The sequence below is a fragment of the Linepithema humile genome, chromosome 2 (assembly GCF_040581485.1).
Source record: "Linepithema humile isolate Giens D197 chromosome 2, Lhum_UNIL_v1.0, whole genome shotgun sequence".
Classification (NCBI taxonomy): Eukaryota; Metazoa; Arthropoda; class Insecta; order Hymenoptera; family Formicidae; genus Linepithema; species Linepithema humile.
Genome location: NC_090129.1, coordinates 18,778,289 through 18,791,257, shown reverse-complemented (window position 1 = coordinate 18,791,257; position 12,969 = coordinate 18,778,289). Strand labels below are relative to the sequence as shown.

At 39.8% G+C, this 12,969-nt stretch overlaps 1 protein-coding gene across 6 annotated transcripts in view; it reads left to right on the top strand.

The window, feature by feature from the left end:
• The window catches only part of LOC105679130 (ras-related protein Rab-37-like), a 155,503-nt gene that overhangs the window by 114,889 nt on the left and 27,645 nt on the right, over positions 1-12,969 (top strand). Inside the window, exon 1 of one of the 6 annotated variants that reach the window (XM_012378977.2) lies at positions 6,914-7,053. The exons of the other annotated variants lie outside the window; for them this stretch is intronic. The gene's annotated coding sequence lies outside the window, so the exon portion shown is untranslated. Of the gene's footprint in view, positions 1-6,913; positions 7,054-12,969 lie in introns of those variants that run through there. 6 annotated transcript variants of the gene reach the window in all.

Genomic DNA, 12,969 nt, shown 5'->3' with positions numbered 1-12,969 from the left:
TACTCTTTCAGGCAGCGCGAGCGCGATAAATTGCGTCGGAGATTAATCCCACATCTGCCTGTTGCTCTGCCCCGTATAATCTAATCGAGGCCGAGTGTAAACTACATCGCTGGAAGATCAGGCCGTAGATCGTGTGACGAGGGGACCGCGCGACAGGCGGGCAACATTTGTCCGTTGATTATTGGTTTTCGATATTGTTGCGCGCGCGTTTCCAAAGCGCGGCACCGTATTTCCCTCGAAAATACTCGGCCACGTGCGGCCACTGTACAGTCATCCAAGCGCGTTTGTTCGATCGATTAAAGGGATTAAATTAGGGCCGCTCCGATGTTTGAGGTGTGTTATTGTTTGACGTGTTACTTCAAACGTTAATACGTCGCGCGTGCACTGCGAATTTTCTTGTTTGCACGTAGATTTTCCCGACGAATGTTTAATCGAAGTTAATATTTTACATTCAATCTACGTGAAAACCGATTGGTTATATTCCGCGAGGATTTTCATTCCTTTGGTTATTCGCGCAAACAACATGAATTATTGAGTCCGATCGTATAATTGTGGAAGCTACTTTTTTTCACTTGTTTTTGGAATTTTTGCTTCCTCCTCAAATTCAAATATCTCCCGTTTTTCTATCGTTTCGCCACGGCCTCTGCGAGCTCATATTCGCCGCTCGGCTCTCTTATTTCTCCGGCCGCGGCTCTCATTTAAAATCCCGTTACGTCTGTTTACCTTTCATTATCATGCGCCTTGACCATCGCGAAAAGATGATTATGCAAACCGAAGGCGTTCAAGCGACTTCTTCCATCTCGGCGAAACGCACGGACGGCTCGCGCGCGAGGCTCCGTCGCGCCTATCCCCTCGTCCGGGCCCCGCGATGAAAAGGTCAGGCGTGAACGGCCGGGACGTACGGCCCACGCCCTTCAAGTACTTTGTACTTCTGCCATTTTGAAAACACGCGCGAAAGAGAGTGGGAGGCCCGTACGCAGTCCCGCGTCAGAAAGACATCCAACATCTGCCAACAAGGGGTGGCACAAACGAAGTCATCCTGACCGCACGCGGCGTGCAAATAGCCGCTCTTCCTCCCCCCTTCCATTCCTTTCCATCTTTTTTTTTTTCTTTTTAGTTTTGCCGACGAGGCCCAAGCTCGTCGTTCCCCTATCTCGGCCGTAGCAGGGAAACACATTTCGTTTATGTGGCTGGAGGCGCCCCTATATGTTTTCTATGTCCCGAGTTCCATGTTGCCTGAGCGGCGGAAGGAGGGGGGCGGGGGGGTCTGGTGGGGTGCCCCGCCGGTAGCGATGGATTGGAGCCGCTTGCGGTGACGGATTACGCATGTATATTTCGTTCTAGTTTCTCGAACGGCGGGACTTGCTGATGAGAAACATCCCGAACGTGACAAGTGTGATTGTATTGCTCGCGGGAAGTGAAGATTTTCTTGTCGCGTATACCATCGAATTTTTTTTTAGTTTCTTCGAGTCGCAGTTTTTATTTTGCACAGTCGAGCGCAAGTCCAACGGCTGGCATATAGTTAACCTTTCGCGAAATCAACAACTTTCAGTCTACCGTGTTAATTCGACGTTGCGCCGGCACGCCGTACGCCACCCTCCTATATTTATGCTTTATTAGGTTTTTTAGTTGATGACACTTATTTTTTTATACTCGTTACTACGTCACTGCCATCGCTAACCGGGGGTTGAGCTAATAAACTCCGGCCTCCGGGGTTCCCTCGCAGTGGGACACCCGATAGCGGACTTTACCCACTTCGTCTTCCGTTTGTGTGTATACGCGTAGAATTACATACCTACACACGTAAGAAAAAGAGCCGGACGGGAAAGAGAAAGAAAGATACAGAGAGAGAGAGAGAGGCGCGGTATATTAAAAGTCCTGACGGTATATCCCCCGTGGACACGGCAGAGATTTCTACAACAATTGGCAAGAAAACCTTGAATTAATAAAACGTGTGCTAGAATACATGTCGTGGAATACAAATAAGAATAGAGACATTTTATAGTAAAAAAGAAGCTTTGGCAGTCTTTGATTTTGATTAGAGTCACGATGAAAAAGAAAGGATGAAAAAAAAGGATATAAAGAAATATAAAGGAAAAAATTAAAACGTAAATGAAAAATTTGTTAAGGCCAGTTGCAGATTACAAAGTCATGAAAATATTGAAATTTAATAATACTGCTTATCGTATACGATACATCGTAACATTTGATACGGGATATCATTGTCGATTCGTGTAATATAATATTATACGCGGGGTTAAAATGGGCGGGAAAGATTCAGCGAGGGAAACAGCGTGACTGCTGCAGATTGATGAAAGGTATAGAAAACCGGTACGTTTCGTCCGTCTTGCTAGAGCTGTCAAGTGCATAATTCGCGAAACCGCGAAGTTCGCCGATTGAAATGAGCATTTGTTGCACAAAATGGAATTTTGTGGTTGGCGCAGAGAACCGTGAAAATTCAGGCGTTACACCGGCGTACGTCGTGATTCTACGCGACTCTGCAATAAAAGCTCATAACGAGCGCAAATGCAATATCGCGGATTTTTCGTTTTATCGCGGAATTGTGATAAGCCCTGATGTTTCATATCGAATTTTCGTCTACTACTCGACAATCCAGTCCGAACTCAGCTTGAATCTAGGTTGGATTTTGAGTCCGAAATTTTGCAGGCTAATCTGATTTCCTACAAAATATAGATTAATGAAATTGAAGACAATGTTTTTTTTTATTTTTCTGTATATTAAAGCTTCTTTTGTTCCAAGTTATAATTTTAACTCTAATATTTATCTACTTTTCGCGATTCGTCATGTGTTGACGTTTATTTTATTTCCTGCCGATTTCCGCTATTTATTCTTTTATTTATTGGTTCTTCGGTAGTCGCACATAATTTCTATTGTCACGTTTGAAGCGGGCTTAATGTTAGTAGGACGCGACGTGATGCAAGGCCGCTCGCTATGGTTCATTGCGAGGCGCTATTTGCGACGTCGCGTGCAATAATTGTCGGACTTAAGACCGTATTAGTCCACACACGACGCTTGTAATAACATGCGACGCACTACCGACATTATCGTCACGATGCGTGCAATAATTGCCGGCTGTGTGCATGGGTAATCGCCTTAAGATTGCACTTAAGGCTTGTATAATTAAAGTTGCACAAACGTTCGCTACTGTAAATCGCGATGAAATGAATTTTCAATTCTTCATCTGGAAAGATCTTTTGTGGAATAAGTTGATTTGCATTGCAAAATTCAGCAGTAAGCTAAGATGGAGCATTTACATGCAAATCTGGATTGAAAATATGATTGATAGTTACTTTACGCAACTCTTTGATTTTCAGTATTGTAAATATCATTGTGAATAGCAGATAATTTACAATGCAACGCATACGCTTAGAAGACTTACGAATATGATCTATCAAATTCAATAATAATAATAATAATAATAATAGTGGTAAATAATGTCAGGTTTGCGGAATAATAGATTGCAATATAATTGAAGCGAGAGATTGTACACACCTGTACAATTGCGAATATTCATATCTGACTATGCGGTTCGTTTATTTAACGAGAAAGCACAGCTGTCGATTGTGTATATCATAGTATATATAATTTACATTTTGTTAATGACATCGTATTTCGAGAAATAATTAATATCGTGAAACATTAATATTGTAGTCGGGTAAACTTTGTAATATTTATCAAAGAAATTCTTCTTTAGAGATGAAATTTTAGTCTACAATATTTGCAGATTAAATACGAAACTGTCTATTAAACATTCTATGAAACGCATGTAGATATAAAAAATATTTAAAACTCCCAGAGTTATTCAAATATTTTTCAGATCGAACGAAAAATGTAGCAGATTCAAATAACACATTTTTATTAAAAATACGATCGTTCGCCTATAGTGTGGAGATTGATACGAAACTTTTAATTATTCGGTTAAAATAGAATAAATGGTTTGTTACCAATTTCACGGATTTTCTATGAATTTTCTACGAATTTATGCTTTTTGCCCATTGTATTTGATAAAACTTAAAAGAATTGTTTACAAATTTATTTTGGAAATATTTTATTGCCAATAAACAAAATTGTATCAAGCAAATATCGCGCGTGTTAGAGTAGCTGATCGGAGAGTGAACGCATGAATTTTCCAAGTTGCGGAAAGAGCAACGTCGAAAACTGTATAAATCACTCGCGTATCGCCGAAAAGAAACGAGTCACGGGTGGCTTTTTTGCGCCTGGAACGGGAGAAGGTTTCATGGAGAAAGATTCGGGCCAATTTGTTCGCGTACTGCGTTTCCCACGGACATTGATGGTCGAAAAACCATTTTTTTTTTCTATTTGATGCTTTTGACGTGCTAATAGTGTATCGGTTGCAATATGTGTATCGATTTCTCCGATGACATAGCTGATCGTACAAGTCGACGCTAATTGACGTTTGATGATCGGGAATCCAATGCGCGTATCATTTTTTTCTGCGCTCGTTGAGAATTTCCGAGTATATGCTACTGATAGGAATCTTTGAGATCAGAGTAATCATTTTTTGATCGGTAAAAAAGTTTACTAAACGGTATTTCAACGCAGCAGAGAAGTATCAGACGTGCATGAAAGTATCTAACGTAATCGATGACTATTTATTTCTGAACGAAGATCTTTAGTAGATTGCGCAATACGTCCTTAACGAGTTGGCACTTCAACTACAATCACAGACTTCAGCTTTAAACTACGGCGTATCAGGTGGTGTCCAGAAGATTTCGATTGAGAAAACTCCGATCGCACCCCAGGTGCGTTTAAGGACGCGAAACGAATTATCCAAATAAAGGGTCAATTGATCCCTTTGTTATACTTACATCTTAATTTATCTTAATACATTTTATCAACGAAATTGCTGCTGGCTAAAGTGTGCAACATAAAAATTTTTGTTTTTATTATTATTACATTATTAGAGACGTGTATTATCGTAAAGCATATTTGGTCAAAATTATATGAATTTATAATTATCGATATACATATTTCTCGCATAAATCGTCTTACAGGCTGAAGTAATTAATTCCTCGCTAATTGCGATTTGCGATAATAATCCCCGCATTTCGATGCACGTGCATATAATTTCTTGCGAGAGGGGAGATAAACTGCAATTCCACAATTCCGATCGATGAGGGGAACGCGTGCAAGTACTAATTGTGTCAAGTCACATTCACACAAGATCAAGATTCCGAGATTATCGCGATAACGCGTAGAACCGGTCAAAGGCGTTTCTACCCTCATGCCTGCTATCTTCTGATCATTTTCGAGGACCATTTCAGATGCTCGTTGACCGTGTTACCATCTACAGAGTCGGAGCGGCTTAGGGTTAGCTCGGTGACGAACGTGGATATTTCTCCCTCTGTTTCTTCCTCTAAATCGAAGCCGAAATGCTGACGTCGATTTTATTTGGAAGCTACTACGAATCGCTCCCAGTTTTTTCCTCTTACCAAGCAGAAAGAAGAATTATAGACAATTACTTTTTACGGTTCTTCTTCGCTCACGATGGATTTTCTTTTCTTCGGTGACAGTTTCGGAGTAAATATTAAGCTAGGCTAATATTTAAGGCTAATATTTAATAGAAAATGTACGTTGAAGGAAGTTTTAAATCACGCGACATATCAGAATCAACGTCGAACTTTGCGTCATTATTTCGACAGTATTTTATGGAACAACTGCGAAACAATTAATGCCAGAATATTTTGGAAATTAAATGTGTGCAGGATATGTGTTGAAAAACTTAGATATTTAAATAAATTATTAAAAACAAGCTACAGAGCCCAAACTGGATTTACGTGCTTAGTTTATTGACATATTATAACAAAACATTGTTTAGGTCAATTATAACAAATTATAAGGATCTAAACGTTTCGACCATTTGGTTGTGGTCATCTTCAGTAGTTAGTTCTTACATTAATTATAAAATTCGGAACATATTACAATAAAATCTTCTTACATTTGTTACTTTTAAAACTAACATTGTTCGCTTATAATTCGCTTATAACTCGAAAGGTATTGGCAACGATATTTTTTCAAGAAAAAAATTTATTCGAAATTGAATCTATTTTTAAAAACAATATTTGAGTCTCTTGAGACATCTTGTGTAAATTTATATTTTTGATGAAACAAACTCAGAGAAATCCTCAAGCAGATAAAATCGTAAACTTTACCATCGCCCTCGCCATGATAGTGATTCACTCCGCAAAAAACGACGACTAAATTGTCCCCTGAAAATAGCCCCTTAAAAAAAGTTGGACATCTCTCTGCGCTCGCAAAACCACCTCGAATATCTCATCGTAATCTCTACCAACTCTACACCCCTCTTTTTCGGTATACATTATTTTGGTGAAATCCCTGTTGCGGGGCCACAATAATCCAGATCCCGCCGCTCCGCAACCCCATGCTGTTCGATTCCTCTATACAAATTCTCTCTCTCTCCACGCGTCATGCCTCTTCGATCTATATCGATCGCCCATTCCAGTCCGGAATATTCTGATTCCGCGTGCCTGATTCCGGGGAAGCTGCTTCGCAACGCGGGCTCCAAAACCTGTTGCCACGAGGCGTCCGGTGGCGCGTGCGCTCGCGAACGTGCCTCTGGAAGAAGGGATTTAGGGGGGTAAAACGGGGTGAGAAACGCACGCGTGTCGTCATGGGAACGCGAGCGGGTTCCTAGCTCGCCGACGGCGAGCGTCGAACGCAGAGAGCGCCGAGACGCTCGCGCTCTTGTTGCCTGACGTGGGTGCGCGGCGACGGCGCGGGTACGGAGACGGTCGGACTTCCCCGGAGGGCCGCCGCCGCTGCCGCCGCCGTCAGGTGCCCGGTGCGCTATAGAGGGGGGGTAGGAAACCCCCGTCACACACAGAGCGCCGACAGTTTCCCCGAACTGTCGAAGTCGGCAGTTTCCGAACTCGCGCCCGTTCCGCGGGACCTCGCGGAGTCGTCTCGTCTCTCGATGCTCTCGACGGCCTCTCGTACGAGAGAGGACGACGCATCTCGGTGTCTCGGTTCTTTCGACGTGGGTGACATGTGGTAACATTGCTAAAGATTACTTTGTAAATTAATCGAAAGTTGCCGCGGTTTTTTATCGGTATCTTTCTTAATTGGCGTAAGTTATGTCTCAATTTTTACTCGTCGTTATTGCGATAGAATGCTATATTACAAATGTCTGATATAGTCTACCATTATTATTAATAATAATTAAGCGATTACTTTGCTAAATACTCAAAAACTCCTTTAGTAATTTATGCTACAGAATTCTCTAACAATGCGTGATAACTGTTTTGAGCGATAATTCTATTAGGCTTTATGTGCTGAACAATGCAATAACATACTCGAGTTCTCTACATATTTCATCAAAAATGCATGAAAATGTCGTAATTGTATAACAATGGATTGTATAATGATATAACGATACTTGATGGAGGACACATTATATCCGTATATCATATTAAATAAAATATAATCGTGTCGACAAACGGAATCATTAATTTCAAAGCTTAACAAGCTCTATATGGAATATAAGGAATGTTGATCATTCATGACTGCTCATGACACATCGAAAGGAATAACAAAGATACAGACTCATGTTTGAGAAATGACGTTGAGTTGCGTGTTCTTTATATCTGTCTGATTAAGAATAGAGTTTGAAGTTCAAGCGCGGTACATTTATTCATTTCACTGTCGTAAGTTGCAGCGATAAATCCCGTGTAATTATAGTCTGTCGAAACAGCTAAAAATCGGATGCACAGTCAGTTTTTATTGGTGACTTATGCTTCACTTAGACGGCAATCTCACTTTCTGAAAAGTTTTAGACGCTCTCGAAACATTTTCAGATAAAACCTTCTACTTTGCGAGAGGATTCAACTTTCTTATTTTTCGACTCAATGTTCGACTCGATGTTAATCTTGACTAACCGTTCTTTGCTTGGACAAAGTATAAAGTTGTAATGGGATACTCCGAAAAACTTGTGTCATTAATAATCGCATAATTTTTTGGACAAAAATATTCATAATTTTGCAAACTTTATTAAAACAGAAAAGTTATTAAATAAACACATTTCGGTTTATGTTTATCGTTCTGAATATCAAATAATGAAAATATATATCGCTTTATCCGTTTATTAAATCTGTGGGAATCATTCAGTGATTTATTTTATTTTTCTTTTGGTTACATGAAATTTTATGAATATATTTTTAATCATTGATAAAATGTAACTAATGGCATTTGTAAAGACTATTTTATAATAAAAGGGGAAAGGTACGGATGGATATCGATTGTTCCGCCTTTGCTTGATTAAAGAGAGCATTGGAGGCTCTTTAAATTATTCTTTCTTTCATTGTATGCAAACGAGACTGTCGTTCAAAATTTGACAAAATACTGTGACTTGATTAAGTTCGGAACGTCGCGCGATACGTATATTTTTCCTCCGGTCTGATGCGTTTCTCCAATTTTACACGACGCTCCATCGGAGAATCCAATTCTATCAATTTGCGGACAGGTTGTAATCGTCACTGATTCAGTTGTCGAATAATTCCTGTTAGCCCGGATCTCTGAGGTCGCGCCAAGCCCGCCGAATTCGTCAATTAATTATTATTTTACTGATCGCCGAGCAGGATGCGATTTGCACTCTGCCGGAAATCACATTGAACTTTGCGAAGCAGAAGGCAAATATGTCACACGGTCAGGCTACTCGATAATTATTCAGAGTTTGTATTTGCAAGATAAAGTTGCGAACGCCGACGCTCGGAGAGATTCAGCGCCGGAGAGAGGAGAGGAGAGATTCACAGCAGCGCGAATATAAAGCAATTAAAATTTAGCCAATTTCGTAAATACGTTTATATTATAATTTTAAAGTGGATTCAAGCTTCGTAATAACGAAGGTTCGCTAATTAATTATGTATTGTTTTCAGGTGTCACTAGTGGAATTTAAAATGTAGAAGCGCAAAATTTTTGTAATTTTATCACGTCATTCATACATTATTGCATTTGCAATTAATCAGTTTTATCCTTGAACAATCGAGAAATACTATTGATAAATCTTACCAATGCACTCGCATTTCGATGTTATCTCGCAGTGTTTTTTAGCGACAATGCACTAATTAACGAATATTTTCTCGATCCGATTTGCGTCCGACGACGAGCAATGCGATAAATACGATTAAAACGAAGAAAAAAAGAGCACGAAAATTCCGTTCGCGAGGTATCGTTAACGGATCTGCGATAATCGGTGTCCAATTAATTATCTCCACGGTGGGCGGACAAAAGGACGACCAAGTGCACGACTTGGATGTATGCAAGGCTCTCGCCATTGGAAACGGCCTCGGTCACAATACAGGCCGGCTGAACTTTGGATCAATTACCATTTCATTAGCGACTTAATTAGTCCGAGCAGGATAGATATCGGCGTGATCGGCTAGACGCCGAATCGTGAGATTCAAGCGGCGTGAAGGTCCGGTCGATCGACACCAAAGTGTCGCGATCGCTCCTTCGAAAGTAATTGAAGCGAAAGTAAGGAGCGAGATATCGGTTTATTATTCAGAACAGATGTTCTTGTCACAAATTCTTTAACCAATTCAAATCCGATTCTTAAAGAAAATACAGACACTTTTATTTTTATCTTTAATTAATTTTAAGTAATTTTTGTTTTAACAGAATGATGATATAAAATTCAATTACGAAGATATGAAATAATGTTGACAATTGAAAAAAAGTGAGGAAAAGTCAGGATCACGCGCGCGCCGCGTTTTTTAGATTTTTGATGGAGAAAAATGATCTTTTAAATTAGCCAAAGGTGTCATAATTCAAATATTCATCCGAAGATTATGAAACTGTCTGTATAGGCTCGCGCAAAATTGAACACCTGCGTCCTAAGATGCTATCGAAAGGTCATTAATTTTCATTGCGCGCGCCCGAGCTTGTGATAAGTATTAAATATGCATCACAAAAATCGAAAATTATCTACTATAATATTCTACATTTCACGCTGTTTAGATTACATCTAGAGCAGCGTCCAAAAATAATAAATGGGTAAATTTAAGTGAATATAACGTAACAGATATCTGCACGGGGCGCAATAAGTTACGAGTTAATGAAGATTTGCTGCGGTTTAATTTTCCTGAAGAAGTAATTGCTAATATTCCAACGCGAAATTCTAACCGATATTACTCATCTATATGGATTATTACTGCTCCTGCGAGTCAGAAGTCGGTAGCTATTAAATGAGGATTCTGGAAAGTACAAACGGAGTTTTCGCACGATCAGCATAATTACGGTTCATAGTTACATCGCGTCCGTCGGAAGGAAAACGTCGCGGACGTTACGTGGCGAAACGTTTTTATCTCGCCGAGGAAAATCAGGGTAAAACGCGGAAAAGAAATCACCTTGACGCGTTTATCACTAGAACTTCCCGCGTTCTTGCTGCGTATTCACGATCGATGTTACTCGGCGTTCCGTTAATGAAAGTTGGCGAGAATTCATCGAACATGTACGCGAGCGCTCGTGTTACTCGTATAACGATAAGTTTATAATTAGCAGAATAATACAATTTCAGAACAAGTGCGTTGCCTTTGATATCTCTTTTACATTATTGCGCCGCTTCGTAATCATGCCGCCAAGGCAAAAATAAATATTGACGGAAACTGGCTAATATTTAATTGCATCTTGATTTATGATATTATCATTATCAAACTAAAATATTTATTTCGATTATTCAAACGAAGTAATAACTTGGACGAAACATCTGAGATAGGAAAATGCGGCGAGAAAAAATGTTTGAGAAATGGATAAATGTCGAGAAAATTAATCATCACGATAATGCGGAACACCTTGTATACGCGATTTCTTCTTCCGGAGATTTCTTTTTCCTTCACCGCAGTTAGAAATGACGCACATCACGTGAGTAGCGCCGAGCATCGTTTGTCTGACATGCTTTATATAAGTATGAGGAAGAGAGTAACATCGGATATGATACTCTGATGAAACGGTCTGAGGTGAAAAACGCGCAACTACGTACGTACTAGATACCGCGATAAATAACAGCGAAAATTATAATAAAAACCGTGACACCTTGTGCACTGTTTGCAGAAGACTTCAACTCCGCGAAGAGCAAGCAGTTCACTTTAACGATCAAACTTCGCTGCTTACAAATTGTGACCGAATCGATGACATTTCACCGGAATGCAAAGTTTGGCTGGTTTGTTCTTGAGGCATTTCCATTACTTAAAGTTCGTATTAGTCGTTTAGCAATTCGAAAATATTTTTAATAACAAAAAGTAAAAAAAAATTATGCAAAATTAAAAAATCTACATTTGACTTTGAAGAGTGACTTTCTCGATTTGCTGAATTTTTTGACAGACATTTTGCATTTTGTTTCTCTTTTTTTTTGTCGATATGATTTTGGTTTTTTTCTTACATACTTTTTCCTCAACTGAAATATTTTTCGTAAAGACACGACAACGCGTACATTTTTCCCGGAATGGAACGGAAACTTTATCGCGTTACGGTCGACGCGTTAATTACCGCACACTTTTCCCTCGATGTGAATGTACTTGGGGCCCCTCCGCGATCGCGCTACAGAGACCGCACTTCCTGGTTCTTTCTTCGAGATGAAAGGGCTTCGACCTTACTGTTCCTGCCAAGCGTTACATTTCCAAGGGTGAGGGTGCTGACACGGTCGCCGACCTTGCCGTATACATCGCCGTTCATCACCTTCGGAAAAGGCATTTTCAGGCCGGAGGGCGACCATTTTTCTAGACCGTTTTCGTCTCTCGTGCAACATTTCATCCCGCGGAGATCGCGATCGATATGAGGGCGAAATGAAATCAGGGTGAATAATCGTGGAAGCTGACCCTTTAGCTCGAAATTTATAACCAGTAGCAGTCATCGCGTTTTGGCCACCGGCCATGATTTGATGGCCGCGTATTTTTTCTGGAAGGAACGACCCAGATGTGGATTTATTTGCGAATGCGTTCGGAAGGCGTTCGGAGGTTTCATTGACGATGGAAAAAAAGTGGCGAAATATTGGGCGTCGCACTGCGAGGCCGAAATGCCGAAGGACAGGAAGCGTCGCAATATTTGTAACGTTATTACAAACTTTGAGGACACGCGAAACTATTTATCGAATAAATGGGTGGGGATGTTTGGAGTTTTATTTTGTTTTGCTCCTGTTTTCATAGTGGATATAATAACTACGTCATCCGCATTCCCTCGGATGCTACAGGATTATTTGCGCTCGTACAAAGAGATAAATATAGAGGATATATATTTATTGGAAGACGAGTGCTCGCGCAGCTTCGCACAAAGCGCAGCGGGAGAAGACATATTGTAGTATAAAATCGAAACAAATGAAATAAATATTTTGTTCGTGAAATTGAATTTGAAAATCGACTTACACGTGCATGGAATATCAAAAAGACGTGCTATTTCACTTTTCGACGGTTCGAAATTTCATAACATATTACATACACTATCTTTGCACAATTGAATAATATTAAAAAATATTTGAAATGTACATAATATATTATTTCTGATCTGAAAAAGTACTTAAACGATGCACAAGTATAATTTTTCTTTACGGTTTCCAGACTGTAATTCGTCTGTGAAATGAATGAAACAAGAAAGATTGCATTTATACTTTTTCATATTTTTTCTCTTCATCAATTAATAAAATATTTGACAGTGTGATTAGCACGCAGAGAAACAATTTTCAATTTTACTGAAAGTTTAATTCGACGATTGATCACCGTTTTGAAATTATTTCGAAATACGAAGGTATTGTGGAAACTTCTGATTGATATTCCAAACTACGGGTGCTAATCCGTCTATACTGTTCACCTAGCGCGATAATAACTAAGTCATATATACATGTCAAACGGAATTCGATAGCTCTCGTCAACCGTAAACGATTGTGATATAGAAGGTGTTTCCATTGCGAGTCTTGTTAGTTGA